Here is a 17,532-nt window from a genome sequence, read left to right on the forward strand (position 1 = left end):
AGCCATACACAGCAAGTGTCCTTGTGTAGCAGTCGAATTTTTTATCATTAAGCAGAATTTTACGTCTGCTTAAAATCAGCTCTAGAAGACCCAGTGGCAGGTCAGTGTACCTTAGTACCAAGCAGACTTTGAGCTGCACTGCTGGTAGTGCAAGGTTGAAAGATTAAGGAAAAGCCTGTGTAGATAAGGCTTGAGACAGTGTTTTGTTTTTTTTTTTAAATGTGGGCAGCACAGCATGAGGGGGACTCTCCAGCAGTCTTTTGGAGAAGACTTAAGACAAACATACTGCAGCTGTTCATCATTAAAGATCCAACTTCTGTTTTTGTAAGAATAGGGATGTTAGCCCCAGTGCCTTGTCTAAATTCCAGCTAGGGAAATTACTTTCTGCTTCTTTGAATTCCTTCTGCAGTTCCACCTGGGTCTCCTAATTTTCTACAATCTTTGCCTCAAACTTAGTGTTGCCCTGTTTATGAATAGTTACTGCTTTCCACCACATAGGTGGGATCATTTCGATAGTGGTTGGACTGTATAATGTGCATTTCATTCTGTAAAGCACTTTATGTAAAAAGGTGTTCTATGAATGCAAAATATTTGTACTTTCAGGCACCCTCAGAATTCTCTTATGTGGATTTAGCATTTGTCCGACATTTTCTGAATGTAGGAGACCAATTATTATTTGCAGCCACTAGATGGCACTGACAATTCATATCGGTACATCACAACTCGAAAAACTCAAATTCATCTCATCCACTTTATGACAGTAAGTGTATCCAATTTTGGGGGGAGATGGCTGTAGGGGTCCTCTAATTATTTTCTGCAGAGGCATTCACCACCGAAGCAGGCATTTTGAATGATAAAAATAACTTTTTCCATGGAAGTCATGCCGGTCCCCTCCATTATACTTCATGTTCACAAAAAACCTCAATTGCAATAGAATTCTTCTCCCTCAATTACAAAAAGCAGCAACCAAGAAGAAAGAAGAACTGCAGTCGGTCCCACAGAAAAAGAAATCTTGAACTCTAGAGACAAATTCAATTATTCACAAAGAGAACCTTTTCAGAAATGCAGGGGCCTGAGCTAGTCCTGCTGGAGGCAAGGAATGATTACCCTTGCAAACTAGCGTCCTCTAAACACTGCTTAAAGAAAGCACTGCTCCCAGATGAAAAAGCAGTATATACTTTGAAGCAGGAATTTCATTAAAAAGTAAACTAACCTTTTAGGTTTCCTTGATGTTTAGCACCAATATTCCTACATTGCCACCCTGTTTTGGTTTTGAACTTCGTTGAAAATAGTAAAATCTACTGTTATCAGGCAACTTTCAACAAAGCAACTCACTGGGTTATGATTAAAGGGTGACTCAGGCCGTTTAGTCTACTGGCATAGGACACTGGGACGAGAGTGAAGAGACCTGGGTTCTATTCCTGTTTCTGCAACTGGCCTTCTGTGTGACCATAGGCCAGTGACTTTACTACTCTGTTTCCTCACCCAACCTTTTTGCATCTTGTCTATTTACAGTGTTATTTCTTCCGAATAAGGACTATTTCTCACATTCTGTGTGCAAATTGCCTAGCACAATGGGGCCTCTATTTCTTCTGGAGACCTTTAAGAACCATCCTCATGCAGATAAAGTTAAAAGTCATCTTCATTTCAAAAATAATTTTTGCAACGGCAACTTTTGTTTTTGAAGCAGAATCATATTTAAAAATATATATTTATTTTTCACTCTTTTTATTACTATTATTTCTTTCAGATTGGATCATGAAAGCAGACTCACTTTTGCATATAATAATTTCCAGGCTGGCCTGCACAAGTTCAGTGCACTGGTTGCTGACACAGTAGGGTCAAGTTTTTGTTTTGTTTTGTTTTTTTGAATACTGTGTCTACTAGAATTAAAGACAAACCCTTATCCCAACATTTCATTTGGCCTTTAGTCCTGTAGAAGCTTTGAGGCCAAATTAACCTGACAATGTCCCTTTAATGAAGTCCTTATGTAGCTGGTAAATACTGTTTTCTCCACTGTAGAGATTGGGAAGCTGGCACAGAAGTGAATTGATTTGTCCTAGGTCCCAAATCAAGCAAAATAGCAATGCTAGGATTACAGCTCAGGAATCCTGATTCCCTGTCCTGTACTCTAACTGTTAGAAACACTGTAAGTTATCTTAGTGACTTCCTGGATTAAATAAGGGCCATTTTCAAGACATTACTAGAAAGTATGATCATTGTGGGAAAGATCCTTTCTGCAATGAATTAATCCGTTAGTCAGTTTGAGGCTTTACATTTCATGACATAGCAAAAAGGGGAACAGCAATGATGGTCAACAAATCAAAAGATGAGCTGTCTCTAGGGAATTCAAGCTATTAAGGAACTATATATTCAGCCTTCAGAGTGAAACACAAATGTCCAAGGATAATAAGTGAAAACAACTAGCTTTCTCACTCGCACCACAATCAGCTCTGGATCATCACCTTCTCCCCTGCCAGAACCAGCAGAAATCCCTAAACACTGGATTGCAGAGTACAGCTGACAGGAAAAGCAAATGCTATTTAAAACAAAAGAAAATACCCACAACCACCACCATGCACTAACAAAGAAAAACTACTATGACAGAGTCAGACAGAGGGTTCTTAGCAAATTAAGGACTGTAAAGAGCCATTATTTTCCAAGGCAAACTAGATGTCTGAAAGATTAACCCTGCCTGTTCGTTGCTGCTTCTGCTTCACCTGTGGCAGAACCGTGATGTTTCTTCTTGTTGCCCCTCCACCAGATACATGTGTTAACATGCACATTCCATTCCCTGACCACCCCCCCATCTAGAAGAAACATCAAATTAGAAGAACTCAGCCACATAAGATTGTTTGCAGTGTCGTTCTTGCAGCTGTGTTGGCCCCAGGATATTAGAGACACAAGGTGGGTGAGGTAATATCTTTTACAGAACCCGCTTCTGTTGGTGAATAAGCCAGCTTCCGAGCTACCCAGAGCTGAAAGAGAGCTCTGCGTAGCTCAAAAGCATGCCTCTTTCACCAACAGAAGCTGGTTCTGTAAAATATATGGTCTCCCACATAATATTGTGATACAGATGGCTATAAAAAGCTATTTGTTAGAAAAGGGTTAACCACTCATAATGTCAGTAAATACAGTCATGTTGAACGACAGACTCTTTTAGAGGGCAATACCCTGTATTTCCCACCACGTTCCATGTGAAAAGATTAAGTTTCTAGCATTTATGATTTTGAAGAAAAATCTTCAGATGGTCATTAAAAGCAGTTATTTCTGGCTGAGTCGGAAAATGTCTTGAAACAATAGTGCTAAGAGTGGTGTGGACTGCTTCTGTTCATTTCAGTGGGGAACTCAAGACCAATCTTGACATTTTAAATAATCACTATTTCACTGTTCATCAAAGCCCATAAAGAAGGATGATCATATCATGCATCTTTCTACAGTGAGTGGCATCTGTTTCAGCTATCTCAAAGGTGTGGAGCTTTGTTTGGGAGCAGAACTTGGGACAGTACCACTTTTCCCCCCTGATTCGATCCCTCGTCCTAGATTCTATTTCCATCTCTGCCATTGACTTCTTTATGATTTACTCAGTGCCAACATCGTGTTATTGACCTACTGATATACCTTGGGTAAGTGACTGCATGCCACAGCTTCCCTGTTCTGATTTCCCCTCTTTCTTGCAATTGCTTAACCTTTGCAACATCACAATATTAGTAAAGTATTTTGAGATTTTTTATTTGAGAAGTTCCATTTCATCATCCTCTCCATTTTACAAATGAATAAGTTGAAGCACAGTAAGCTTACGGGATTTTCGAATGAAACATAGCAACTCAGTAGCAGATGCAGGATGGTTTCTAATTCCCAATTCCAAAATTTATCATAATTGTTTATGCAGAGGAGATTCCCTAAATCTTATTCCCATATGTTGAAGCCACATTCTGTCCCTTGAAAAAAAAATCACACCGTAAATTAACTTATCTCTTACGGTAATGGAATTTTAAAAAGGAGCATCTTGCAAGACCTTCCTTAAATGCAGTAAGATGGAGAACTGCACTATGAGCAAGCACAGAACAAAATGACTATTTAAATATAATCCCACATTTTAATCACAAGCAAGGGGGAAAAATCTTATTGCTGAACTGAAATAAGTTGATTTGCTGTGAATCAGATTTTCAAAGGGACACACACGCGACAGGGGAAATGGAATACATGAGGCAAGGAGAGACAGCTGCAACAACTAAAAGTAATATTTTTCTCTTAAAATTGGGCAATTACACAGAGTCAATTTCTATAACAGATGTTACAACATGGTAAAGAGCTTATTAGGGAAAAACACACCACGGATTTACAAGGGACTAGTTTAAAAGCCCAACAGATTGGTCTGTAGGAGGAGTAGACCAGAATCTTTTGGGGCTAGCTTCACTGACATTAATGAATACACTAGAGGTGCATTTGGCCTGTGATGTTTAGTTTGAAAAGAGTTGATTGTGGTCATTTAGAATGCTAGAAAAGTATTTGGGCTGAAGATCAGTGGAACTGACCAGCTGCTCAGAACACAGGTATAATATTAGAAGTCTGATTTAATATCTTGTTCTACGAGCAAAGCTTGTGGCTAAACAGGAAATAAAACTCATCTATCCTTATTAGATTTGGGCTATAATCTCATGCCACTCAGATATTGGACTGAATTGCTTTCATACTGCTACCAGCGGCTTAAGGGAACAATGCAATTGTGGCACCAGACAACTCAGCAGTGGTACAGTTTAGTTGGACTCCAAAATAGACTGTGAATCTAAAGTATGCTCATGTTTAGTGGCTTGAACAACAGAAATATCAAGCAAAACCTGCATGAGAAACAGATAAGATAGACGAGTATTTTCATCAGTGATGATAAACAAAAGGAGCGTCATCTAGCTATGCTACAGTATCTATATTAAAACTGGGTGCAGCAAGTGTTGTATTTCTTCTTTTCCTCTCTGCTCCCTGTAGGCAGGCAGTGCTATTAAAGAAAACTAAGCCCAAAGCACACCAGCAACTGCTTTCCTTCTATATGTGTCAGCTAAATTCTCCTTTGACCTCAGTGTTGAATTAACGAATTTGAACCAAAAACCTGAGACTATCTTCTTCTACAGCTGTTCTGCATCGTTTGGCCTGATAAGACACTGAGACTCAAACTTGCCCATTTTATTTTTAGGCTGTTCCTTACAAAGGCAACATTTGCAATTCCATTTTTTAAAAATTATTTGTGTTATAGAGTAGCAAGTTGTGTTTTAGACTCAGGTAATATAACATCTTTGAGTCTGATGATGTAATTAACAAAAAAGATTTGACATGCCAGAATAAGGCACTGTCTCTTGAATAACCATAGGAGAACAGTAGGAATCCAGAAGTGTAGAGCAGAAGTCAACAGAGGCTGTCTAAGGGAGTTGTGCACCCAACTCCACTAGGCTCCTGTGAATATCCCCGCCAGAGCAAACATGTAGAGAGGCCAGGGGGTATATCGAGGTTCACACATACCCTTTAAACCAAAAATCCTACTTAACAGCTTCCCACCCTATGCATCTCCTGAGCTGTGACACCAGAAGGCAATACAAGTAACATGTTTTTATGGAAAAAAATCAGATAAATCTAATCTGGAACCACCAGCACTAATCTTCATTTCTGTAATTTAGGGAGAGTATGTTGCATTCTTCATATGCAGCAAATGTTGAATCCTTGCTTAAAACACAAAATTCAACCTTAACTATACAGCTGTGGCTCATGTCTCCATAATATGCCACCTGCAGAAAGTAATAAGGGCCCTGTGAGGAAAAGGAATCTGATATCCCAAAGCAGACTGTGGACAATAAGTAATAGAAGTGCTTGACTAATTATTCCATGACTAATATGATTTGTAAACTATAACCTGAATATAAAGATAAACCTTCTGGACTTCTCCTTTTTGGGTGAGCAGCTAGCTAGCCCAGAAAGTTTGAGGAAATTCACCCCTCGTAAGACTTTACCGTTACCATATTGTTTCCCACTTATATGTGAGTTGAAGCAGTGGGGCTACTCAAGTAAGGAACTCCCCTTCCAAGTCTTGGACACACTAAAATGGCCAATAGTCCGTGCAGATTCACATATGCTACCTTCACACCTTTAAATCCTAATCTAGACAAGACCTTAGAGAACCAATAACATGGTTCTCAGAAAAGCATTCTTGTCTACCCTGGGTGAGGGGCATTTTCTTGTTAATGCCATGCTAATCACATTAACACATCAAAGAATCCTTGTGGCACCTTAGAGACTAACCCATTTATTTGGGCATAAGCTTTTCTGGGCTATAACCCACTTCATCAGACGCATGGAGTGGAAAATACAGTAGGCAGGTATAAAAATACAGCACATGAAAAGATGGGAGTTGCCTTGCCACGTGGGTGATCAGTACTAATGAGGCCAATTCAATCAGGGTGGAAGTGGCCCATTCCCCTCAGTAGACAAGAATATCAACAGAGCGAGAATTATTTTTTGTAGTGACCCAGCCATTCCCAGTCTTTATTCAGGCCTAATTTGATGGTGTCAAGTTTGCAAATTAATTCCAGTTCTGCAGTTTCTCGTTGAAGTCTGTTTTTCAAGTTTTTTTTTTTGTTAAAGAATGGTAACTTTTAAGTCTGTTATTAAGTGTCAAGGGAGATTGAAGTGCTCTCCTACTGGTTTTTGAATGTTACAATTCTTGATGTCTGATTTGTGTCCATTTATTCTTTTGCGTACAGACTGTCCAGTTTGGCCAATGTACATGGCTGAGGGGCATTACTGGCACATGATGGCATATATCACATTGGTAGATGTGCAGGTGAACAAGCCCCTGATGATGTGGCTGATGTGGTTAGGTCCTATGATGGTGTCCCTTGAATAGATATGCGGACAGAGTTGGCAATGGGGTTTGTTGCAGGGTTTGGTTCCTAGGTTAGTATTTCTGTTGTGTGGTGTGTAGTTGCTGGTGAGTATTTGCTTCAGGTTGCGGAGCTGTCTGAAGCAAGAACTGGCCTGTGTCCCAGGGTCTCTGAGAGTGAGGGATCATCCTTCAGGATAGGTTGTAGATCCTTGATGATGCGCTGGAGAGGTTTTAGTTGAGGGCTAAAGGTGATGGCTAGCGGCGTTCTGTTACGTTCTTTGTTGGACCTGTTCTGTAGTAGGTGATTTCTGGGTACCCTTCTGGCTCTGTCAATCTGTTTCTTCACTTCCCAGGTGGGTATTGTAGTTTTAAGAACACTTGATAGGGGTACCGTAAGTGTGTGTCTCTGTCTGAGGGATTGGAGCAAATGCAGTTGTATCTTAAGGTATGGCTGTAGACAATGGATCATGTGATGTGGTCTGGATGAAAACTGGATGCATGTAGGTAAGTATAGCGGTCAGTAGGTTTCTGGTATAGAGTGGTGTTTATGAGACCATCACTTATTTCCACGATAGTGTCCAGGAAGTGAATCTCTTTTGTGGACTGGTCCAGGCTGTCACTAAAACATGGCTGTCACTAGTGATTTCCAATGGAGTGTGGACAAGGTCTAAAGTTCGGCGATTTATTTGCTAGAATTTTAGCAAGCAGGATTTAGCATTGCACATTCAAACACAAGAAAGGAGTTTTGTCTGGATACAAAACAGGGTTCTCAAGACCAATGCCAGCACCATCTGACCTGCCATGTCTTTGGGAAGCAGTCAAGTTCTGTCTTGCGGTGGGAGAGGATGTAGGTATTTCCTTTCAAGAGACCAAAATCAATTGATCTTTCCTTGGTGGTGCTGGAACAGAAGACCAGGACTCTCAAGGCAGATTATAAACACAACTCCCTCAATTCACTTACTCAGGATCTGCTAGAGATGGTTAGAGCCTCATTAAGTCAATTAATATAGATGGTCAAAGTGCATATTTTGTATGACGAAGATTATTATTATCATCAGCAAAGCAGTAAACGAAGGGATCAGCTGAGGACCTATAGCTTCTGTGACCAGAGAAAAGGCCAGACTGTCCCTTGCATTTCCACGTGTAGAGGGAAAGCTGGGTAGAGTCTGAGGGTGGCAAAAGGGGTGCAAGTGGCAACGTTAGGGTCTCATTTTGCTGCTCATAGGTCCATGAGGGGGCCAGGGCCGATCTCCACAGCATAGTTGCCTTAGCAATGATGCAAGAATTATGCAGCGTAAAACTACTGCCAGTATTATCTTACTTTGGTGGCCCTTCACAAAGCAAAACTCACCCTGAGGGGGATGCCTGAGGGCAGCAAAGAGCTGGGATTGCAAGGGAACATGCTTCTTGTGGCAGCCCTGCTGTCACACAAAAGAGGGGCTGAGAGTTATGTGGAGACACTGGATCTTCACATCAATGGCTCTGGTTTTTGTGGACATCATGAGAGCCATGGCTTCAGGGGCCAGCCCCCCTACCTGTTCCGTAGGAAGGACAACTCCCCCTACCCTCCAATAGTTTAGTTTAGAAAAGTGTCTTATATCAGTCTCCTGCCACATATCTCAGTCAGTCCTCCCTAACCTGCATTTCAGAGATGTCAATCATGGATGCATCTCTTCAGGCTTTATGGCTCCTTTGCCTGTCACAAGAGCCCATTCCCCGCTTTAGAGTTGGGGGAGCTGATGAATATGCTCAAAACATCTCTGGCATCATCCTCTGGAGCCACATGGTCACATAGGTCTATCAGGCAAGGCAGTGTGACGGACCCCAACATTCACATCCCTCCGATTCCTCAGGGCCAACAGTCAGGAGAAGTGGGTCTTGTGGGTGCAAATTTTAACATGTATGAATAGGTAGATTCTGTCATCTTTTTAAATGCTTGCATAGCTTTCTGCCACTTCAAATTGCAAATGCATGTGTATACATATGCAACTTTGCATATGGAAATAGGGTGCTGAAAAATAAGCCCTTACCATTAATCGAAGCTGTTCTTAGCAGCCTGATAGAGAATTTCTTCAATGTGATTATCATCTTCACCAAGTCCCTGTAAATAAATTTCCACCACATTATTTGCAGTCTTAAATCTTTTTTTAATATTTTCTTCAAATAATAATTTCTACATTCTGTGAAATCTACATAGGCTTAGTCAGCAGAAATATCTGCTGACCAGAATGCTGGGAATGAAATGTACAAATCACACTTTTGGATCTGAGGCCCAAAACACAAGGCCAATTTCCTATGCTGCAGGTGTTTGAGGCAGTGTCTTCATACGTCTTATGCATCATCCTCTCTATTTGAAAAATGAAGCCATATGCAGCCTTGCCAAAGGAAGAGGCGATTAACATTGAACACAGATCGAATTCCCCTACAGGATTTCAGAGCAAACAAGCTGAACTCTGACCCAGAGAGATTGGAATGAGTTTTAGAATGTTATCATATTCCACGATACAGAGTTAGATGGATACTGCTGAGTGAATGTCAATCTTTTCTGACAGAACCTACTTCCCCCAGTAAATAGAAGGTAAATATGACCGAATGAGGAATGGCAATAATGACAATCAGTACCTTGCACTATCAGACCCTGTAAGTCAAATGGTGCCAGACTAGCCTTTTATTTTCCCTTTTGGTAGGGTCGTACATTGACTATATTCAGTCACATCAGACACAAAATATTACTGACCTTAGAAAGAAAGTTTCAAAATAGTCTCTTGACAAAAGATAACTGATGGACTGGATTCCTCTCTTGTATTTCGGTGAAATATGCCCCTGACATAGCCTGATGAATGGCTGTAATAAACACAATGGGCAAGGGGAAGAGCAAAAACTCAACTAAAGTAATCGTGATGCACCAGCCAAAGAAAATGGCATGTCAGGGAGACTTGCACAATGACATACGTGACTGATGACAGCTTAAGGCTAAAACTGATGCCAACACTCATCCATCTGGATAAATATCAGTTGCAGTTATCAGTGCTAGCCAGCGGAAAGACACAATTGGAAAAAATTTAATTTGCCATGTCCTAGTTATCAGACTCTCTGAAGTGTGGTTCCCTTTTAAGGGAACAAGCGGCACTTGTAAAATCTGCATCTCATTTTTTACACTCAAAATGAATTGCAGGCACCAATCAGAATGCTGTTGCCTCCTTGCCCCCCCCCCCAGCTACCTGATTTATACCCCCAATATGAACAAGGTTGCAGGTTCAAGTATTCAGATCTGCACCCACAATCCAAAAGCAGGTCCACAATTGCAGATGCTGGTGTTATTGGCTTAATTTGCCCAGGGGCAAGAAGGGAGTCACCTTTTCCTCAATTTGGTTCAGTATGCAACTAGTGAAAACATATTTGTAATCCCCCTCTCCAACTTTATTCAAGTACTGTCTTAACTTCTTTTGCCTCCCACCTAAGCAACCACCCGGGTCTCCCAAACCAGCCTGTGGCAGTTCAAAAAGAGATCTCTATCTCAACTGTTTGTAATTATCAGTTTCAACTTGCTGTCTATAAAACTTTGAGTAAAATCCTTCCTTACAATCCCTAGAATCCTTTGCATTGGCTTCAAGATTTAAAAAGAAGGAACACAGCTGAAAGCAGTTGTTCTAAATAGCAAAGACCTCTTCTGACCATGAACCCATCCAGGTTCAACACCAATTTGGATCTCCTGTCTGCTCAGTGATCCCTTGAACATGAAACTCTATGCAGTTGCATAGGTTGCCTATGCATAAGCCCCACATCATCTTTGTATTGTTGATCACTTCCTCCATATATTAGCCATTAGAAGACCCCCCCAAAAAGAGTTGTTGGATTGACAACAAGAGTTGAAACAATTGCTATTACACAGGTCACAAAACCACAACATTTTATCCAAAGCACCCTGCATTTTGGTGATTTGAAAAAAGTGTAACCAAGATCCAAACCACCCCAGCCTTGTTCTCAAACAAGGAATACCTGACAAACAGGGTTTTGCAAAACCAAAACATATCCTAATGTGCCGACAATTTACACTGGCCAAAACTGAAAACTTTTATCCCAAGTCCCTGAACTCTGGGTAGTAAAAATAAAATGCAATCCATAATCCAAATGCCCTGGGTACAACCAATTTCCCCACTGTCCCCATCAAATCTCTTCTTACAACTTATGTCAGCATGTGAGCAGCTGCTTCTGTGATAATTTAGTGCCATGATATGAATCTCTTCAATGCACAACAAACTAACTATCAGGGAAGGAAACAGTGAAAATATTTGAAGGTAGACATCCCTCATTACCATTACTTCTCCTCACATGAGCACAAGAGGTCTCCATGACAGCCTGCCCTCTTTGCAAGGTCAGAGCTCAGCCCTGAATTTTTAGACCCGAGTGAATTCACCATATGATGAATCTTCAGTAGGCAAATTAAATGAGAATTTCAGATACCTCAAAGACAAATCACACCCATGCCATTATGTATCTAGTTGAAAATCCACCAATGTCAGTGTTATAAAGACAACACCTCTGAAATGTTGTTTCTAATCAGTACTTCAGTGAAATGCCAACAGGTAAGACAAGCATAAGGTTAAACATTTTTCAAGAGACAATCACATTACCTAACACTCCTTCCACAATTCAAGTCAAGTGTCTCAAGAGCACTTGAACACTGCCAACACTATTACACCTCCTAGTTTGAGACTCTTGTTTCTTTCAGTAGCTCTGTTTTAGCTTTTAAGGTTCTGCCTCTTTCATTTATGGATGTCTCAAAGATTTATGATTTGTTATTCTTGAGAAACAAGTATTAAATGGAAAGCCTTCAAGATCAAAGCACTTCCTCTGCAGAACAAGTAGTTAAAGCAGCAGCAACATTAATTACATAATTAATGTTCAGAGGGGAGGGGACACAAGCTTGAGCCCACAGCCCAGTGCAGCCTGCAGGTGCTTTAATGCAGAGGCACAGCCCCTAGGGCTTACAGGTCACAAGTTGCATCTTGCCCAAGGCAAAGATTAACAATGATAGCAGTTGGCTGCTATTGGTTCTATTTTGTGGAAACTAGGTGCAATCTTAAGGCTCTGGCTCAATTCTCTGTGGGACCTGTGGCTAAAGAAAGACAGTTTAGGGTGTATCTACACTTTGAGCTGGAGATGTGACTACTGTCCCAAGGAGACATAACAACACTAGCTCTGATCAAGCTAATATGTTAAAAATAGACCATAGCTGCAAGAGGCAAACTGCCTAAATGTGTACTCACCTGAGATGCTAGGCATGTACTCGGAATGGCTAGCCCCTCCAGCTGCCAAAGCTACACTCTGTTTTTATCACTCTAGTTCAATCAGAGCTCGCACTGGTATGTCTCCTCTAGTTGGGAATCATGCTCCCAACTCGAAAGTGTAGATGTACCATTAGTTATCATTTTCAGCTGATTTCTTAGAACATCTCTCTCACATGATCCACACTTTTTTGAAAGCCTCTGGGTGAGGATTTAGGCTTACTCCCAGATACCAGTACCTTCAAGTAACCCAGCCAGGTTGAGTATTGACTCAATACTCTGTCCTCAGCTTTTCCTTACATTATTGCAGCCTGAGGAATATTTCATAAAAACTGCATGGGTGGGTTTTTTCCATCTGACTGCTGGGGAACTTGTGTGTCAAAACCTTGCTCAAAGGAAAGCACACTTTCTAATGAAATGTAACCCTTCTGCCTGTCAGAGTTGGCAGCAACAAGGGCCGGGTTCAGTATCTAGGGGTTCCATTCCAATAACACAATGCAAAACCGGCTTGAGCCCCCACCCAGGGACCTGGGACAAATATATACCACCCCTGCTGGGCGCCTCCAAGAGGCAATACTTCCCCTCTCACAAGCACATAGTCTGAGTGTAGCAAAAAGCCTTTTAATAACAGAGAGAAACAATGTGTTGGAGAAACGCCACCAACAGGATTCATAACACAACCCATGAGCAAAAAACCCACCCCAAGCAAATTGGGGCATGTCCTTTCCCTTTGGTTCTTGAGTTCAGCAACTCAGAATCACCCAAAGTCCCAAAAGTCCAATGACCCAAAAGTCTCTGTCCCTGGTCAGGGCAGCCCCAGAGTTCGAAAGTTTATCTGCGGAGTTTTACCTCCCAACCTGGGTGGAGATTGGGGGTGGGGGTTAAGGGGCACCTTACATGGTCCAAAGCTGATGGCCCCACCTCTCCATGGGGCTCCGCCCTGCCAGCCACCCCATGAGCTGCTCCAGGCATCCGACAAGCTGCTCTGCTCCACAAGCTGCTCTGCTCTGCTCGCCGTCCCGCAAACTGCTCCGCCATAGATCTTCAGGCTCCCCCACTACTTAACACAACACTCAGTGATTTCAGCTCTTAGTAAGTTTAGCTCTTTTGTGATTTCAGCTTGTAGTAGGGGATCCTCAGTGCTGGTGCACCATAAGCCCAAAGTGAATTCAGCTCAGCAGCCGGTAACTAGACTCCTAATGGAATCAAAATTAGCTCTGATATTCCACAGTGGAGAGAGAAGGAAGTACAATTAGCATGTAAGGCCCTCACCAGGGGACCCATACCACCAAGTATTAATACCCGTCTCCAGCCTCTCTCAATTCACAGAGCTTTGGAACCCATGTCCCTTGCCTAGTGAGTGCTACTTAGTTGATGGCGAGTCCCTCCATCATAACAAAAGGCTAAGTACAGTTCCCTGACCTTGAGTCCATAATCAGGGTAATAACAATTTATTCTTCCTGCCCCAATAACAGAGATATTGGGGATCACACAGCAGCCAAAGTGACCATTTGGGCAGCTATGGCCTCATTCTAGGCGGGGTGGGTGTGCCGATGCAAATGAGATTGGCCCCTGAAGTTCTTTTCCACAACTTGCCACACCTCACCACCAGATGTCAGGGTGGAGTTCATCCTGACTCTGCTTACATAAACATTTTATAAATTTTCTCCAAATGAAGCACATAACTCATATTATGAGTTAATAGCCCCTAATAGACTAACAATTTCCTTAGCAACAGGCAAGAACAATTCTTTATTCTCTTTATCAACAAAGCATTTCTAATCATAACAACAAAAATTACATGTCAAAGGCACCTAAAATCAAGGTTGCCTGTCCAAACATTTCTTTTATTTTCACAGTGCATTCAGTTCTATTGAACAGTAACTCCCTGTCACAAACTCCCATTCTGATAGCAAAACTACAAACTTCAGCTGCACGGCCTTGCCTCTCAGGGTCCTAAAAATTATTTTTAGCTAGCAGTGGTTGAACATACAAAATGGCTGACTGTGGTACTGTCAAGTTCTGGGGTACATGCAGGAACATCAAATTCCAGGGTTCCACCTTACTGCAGTGACACTCAACCAGCTCATTCTCATCCTTTTGTTGGCTACGCACTTGGACAGCAAGTAAAGGGCATTCTTCTGGAAGTGATGAAACATGGAGGTAAAGTGAAGTCATCTACACACTGACAGCACTGCTGGCCAAAGCACCTCAGCATCTTCCCCAATGGCCTCTTTCCCACATTCAGCTGGAGGTGACAAAAATGGACCTCCTGCATCCAAGGACTCTCGTGATCAGGAAGCACATCCCCAGAGAGGAGTCAACAGAGCCAACTGATTAAAGAACCTGAACATGACTTCTGGATCTCACAAGCATGTCACTCACATTGGCACTGGTCAGCTGCATTAAAGGCTATTCAGAGGGCTATTGCTACTATCTTGGACACAAGAATACTTGTTTTCATATATGAAGCAAGAGTGCTTTTTTATCTAATGGAGAAAAATTAAAATAGTTTATATTGTAATCTTACAACAAATCTTTTCCTAACGTCTCAACAACGGTCAAGTAGGCCTTACTCTGGCCCAAGCTATGCACAACACCCTCTTGCTTAGCATAGGCATATAGTCACATCTGGACTGGTAATTTTCTGATTTTTGGTTCTTCTACATTAGTTGAGGTTTCTGGCACTGCTCGCCTTTATTATTAGCTAGATTCTGAACAGTCTTGAGACTCATTTCTTCTTGCTCTGAGGTTAGTCAGAAGGGGAACATGTACTTCTTTAGTGATTTCTAGTCTTTGCCTGTCTGTCAATCTTAAGTTTTAATTCCTTTTCCTTTCAAACAGTGTAGATGAAGTATTTTCTTCCCACTGGTTGCCCAAAGTCCTCTGCCAGGTTAATACCTTCTACTTTAGTAGATCACTCAGAATTATTTCCGATTGAAGTCTTCAGTTGTGATCCATACAAGGTCACTACAACTTTCTTAGGGTAGTATGTGCTTGGTCTAGTATTTCAGTGAGAATTCATGTTCTCAGACACTAGTCTTTCAAGATGTACTATATTCTACACCGGATAGTCTGTAGAAGCCTTTTTTGTACCTTGAATCCTCTTTCCTGTCTTTTTCAGTGTGTTTCTTACCTTTAAATTATTGCCCCTTACCAAACCCGAGAGCAATTCCATCCCACCAGTTTTAGAATCTTATTTCTTAACAAAATTATTAGGTTTCTCCAGTTAATTATCTGGAAAATACTAGAACCTGTTTTTGTTTTACCACAGAGCTCTTGGAAGTAAAAGCACACTATTTCCTCAACAACAAGAAAAAAAATCACTCAAATATTTATTTTAACACACATTTCAGAAGGACTTTTTGCAACTTCTCAAGAAATAAAAACATAGTGCAAGCCAGTTGGTTATTTAATTCTGGTTTTGACTAAACTTTTGCTCAGTGCTGTATACTGAAAAAATCAAACACACATATTTGGATTTCCTTAATAGAAAACTTTACAGGCAAGAGAGATACTAAATAGTAAATGATCAAGATAGCAGCAGCATCCCTTCAGAAAAGAGCAATCGACTCCTGACACAAACAAACAAAGTCAGACCACACACTGCAACAATGTATCATATTTCACATTGATGTAAGTACTTCTACCTAACAGGAAAAAAGGAGGCACCTGGTGTTTTAATTAACTTACACTCAAGTAATTATCCCTTGAGCCACTGTGGAAAGTCAGTATCTAAATCTAGATATGCAAGCACCATCAAATCCAGCTATCATAAAAAGTTTGCTTGAGTACACACTGGGGCATACTCCCAGACGTTCACCTCTGGAGTAAACTTTGGTCTCATCCTTAACCTTATGGCAGCAGCAAGCAGGCCTGTTGCTGCTGGCACTGAGTGCTAATGCTTTTTGCAGTGCATTAGACCTTAGCATCAGACAATGACAATTCTCAATTCCAAGAGTTAATAAGAAAAAATGTGTTTCCAACAGGCACTGGTGTACTTTTTTCTGCCTACATTTATTCAGTCAGTACTTTGTCCTGGTGGTGGGATATGGTTACATTCTATTACTATAAATTCAATTGTTTGCAAATTCTCTCTCACTTTTCTGTCCTCTGGCAATAGAGCTACATTTAGAGTGGGCTGTCGTTTGCAATTGCTTGCCCTCCTTTTATTGATGGGTTCCCTGAACATCTCACTGAACGTTTTATTCCATTATCCTTTCTTAATGTCTTTTCATTTCCTCAAACACAGCCAGTCACAGTTCTATCCAAGAGAGCATTTTATACCAGCAGGTACCAGCTTCACCCCCACCGCCACTGTGGGGGGAAATAGCATACAGTGGATTTTTCTTTTTGTTTTCTTTTGAGTGATTCACTCAACATTCACATATTAAATGTTGTGTCCTTGGAAGTCCTCCTTCCTATTTCTAATGTCTCCTCTCAAATTGCACGAACACAGAACACGTATGGATTGTGCTTTTTTTTAAAAAAAGTAGTCCTAATACCAGCTCTTTGCTTTTTTTTTTTTTTAATTCATGAATGTAAAAACAGGGCCTACCAAGAAATGTAATTGATGGTTAAGGCAAATTGTCAGCTGGAGTTGTATCACGGTTCCGACTGACATCTTTCAGGAATACCTTCCTACTACTGAAGAAGTCATGTACTACCAATGGATTTAATTTTAAAACACACATCATTTCATTTGCTTGCCAACCTGTAGGCATCAGCCCTGCACCGAACAAATGATATAGCAGTGAACAACTTTATTTATTTGTCATGTGTGAAGCTTCTGTAAGAACTGCACCACAGCTAACAAGCTTCTTTAAGATCTAACTGCTTATGCAGTCAGTCAAACAGCATTTTTTAGACATCAGTAGCACCTTCTTTTGATTTCTTATAGTATTGTATCTATTATACCTCTGGGTTTGGTCTAGTACTCAGAGTTCACAATGGGTGCTTAATGTTTATAAGCCTCAATAATTAAAATGTAAATTTCCATTAACAAACAGTATTAGCCCTTCAATGGCAGAGGAACTTCAATATACCTTTTCACACTCTTGTATAAGGGGGTCCCATTTTGATATTTTCAGGGACCATGCTATTTTTTCATTCATCCTACTTATGTTTCTTAACTCAGGCCTTCAGTCCGACAGTGCTCCAGGAAGTATGTTAAACTACAGATAAAATAAGAGAGCATTTTAGGGCAACTCAGAACTGAAACTAACTTCAAGAATTAGTAGTTAAAGTCTGCTTTTAAATATCACTAAGAACCTAGATCAAATTCAGCATTCTGTGAGCACTCAGAACTTCCCTGAAATCATTATGAATCTTGGACGCACAAGAATTGTTGTGTCCATCTCTGAGTGAACCTTT

General features: G+C 41.0%; 1 long non-coding RNA gene across 1 annotated transcript in view; it reads left to right on the plus strand.

Annotated features, from left to right (window-relative positions):
- Nucleotides 1-3,486: 3,486 nt before the first annotated feature.
- The window catches only part of LOC125630145 (uncharacterized), a 53,192-nt gene continuing 39,146 nt past the window's right edge, over nucleotides 3,487-17,532 (plus strand). The window contains exon 1 of the long non-coding RNA XR_007354573.2: nucleotides 3,487-3,626. This is a non-coding gene — a long non-coding RNA (uncharacterized LOC125630145). The remainder of the gene's footprint in view (nucleotides 3,627-17,532) is intronic.

This window comes from Caretta caretta, chromosome 1, assembly GCF_965140235.1.
Source record: "Caretta caretta isolate rCarCar2 chromosome 1, rCarCar1.hap1, whole genome shotgun sequence".
In the NCBI taxonomy this organism is placed as follows: Eukaryota; Metazoa; Chordata; order Testudines; family Cheloniidae; genus Caretta; species Caretta caretta.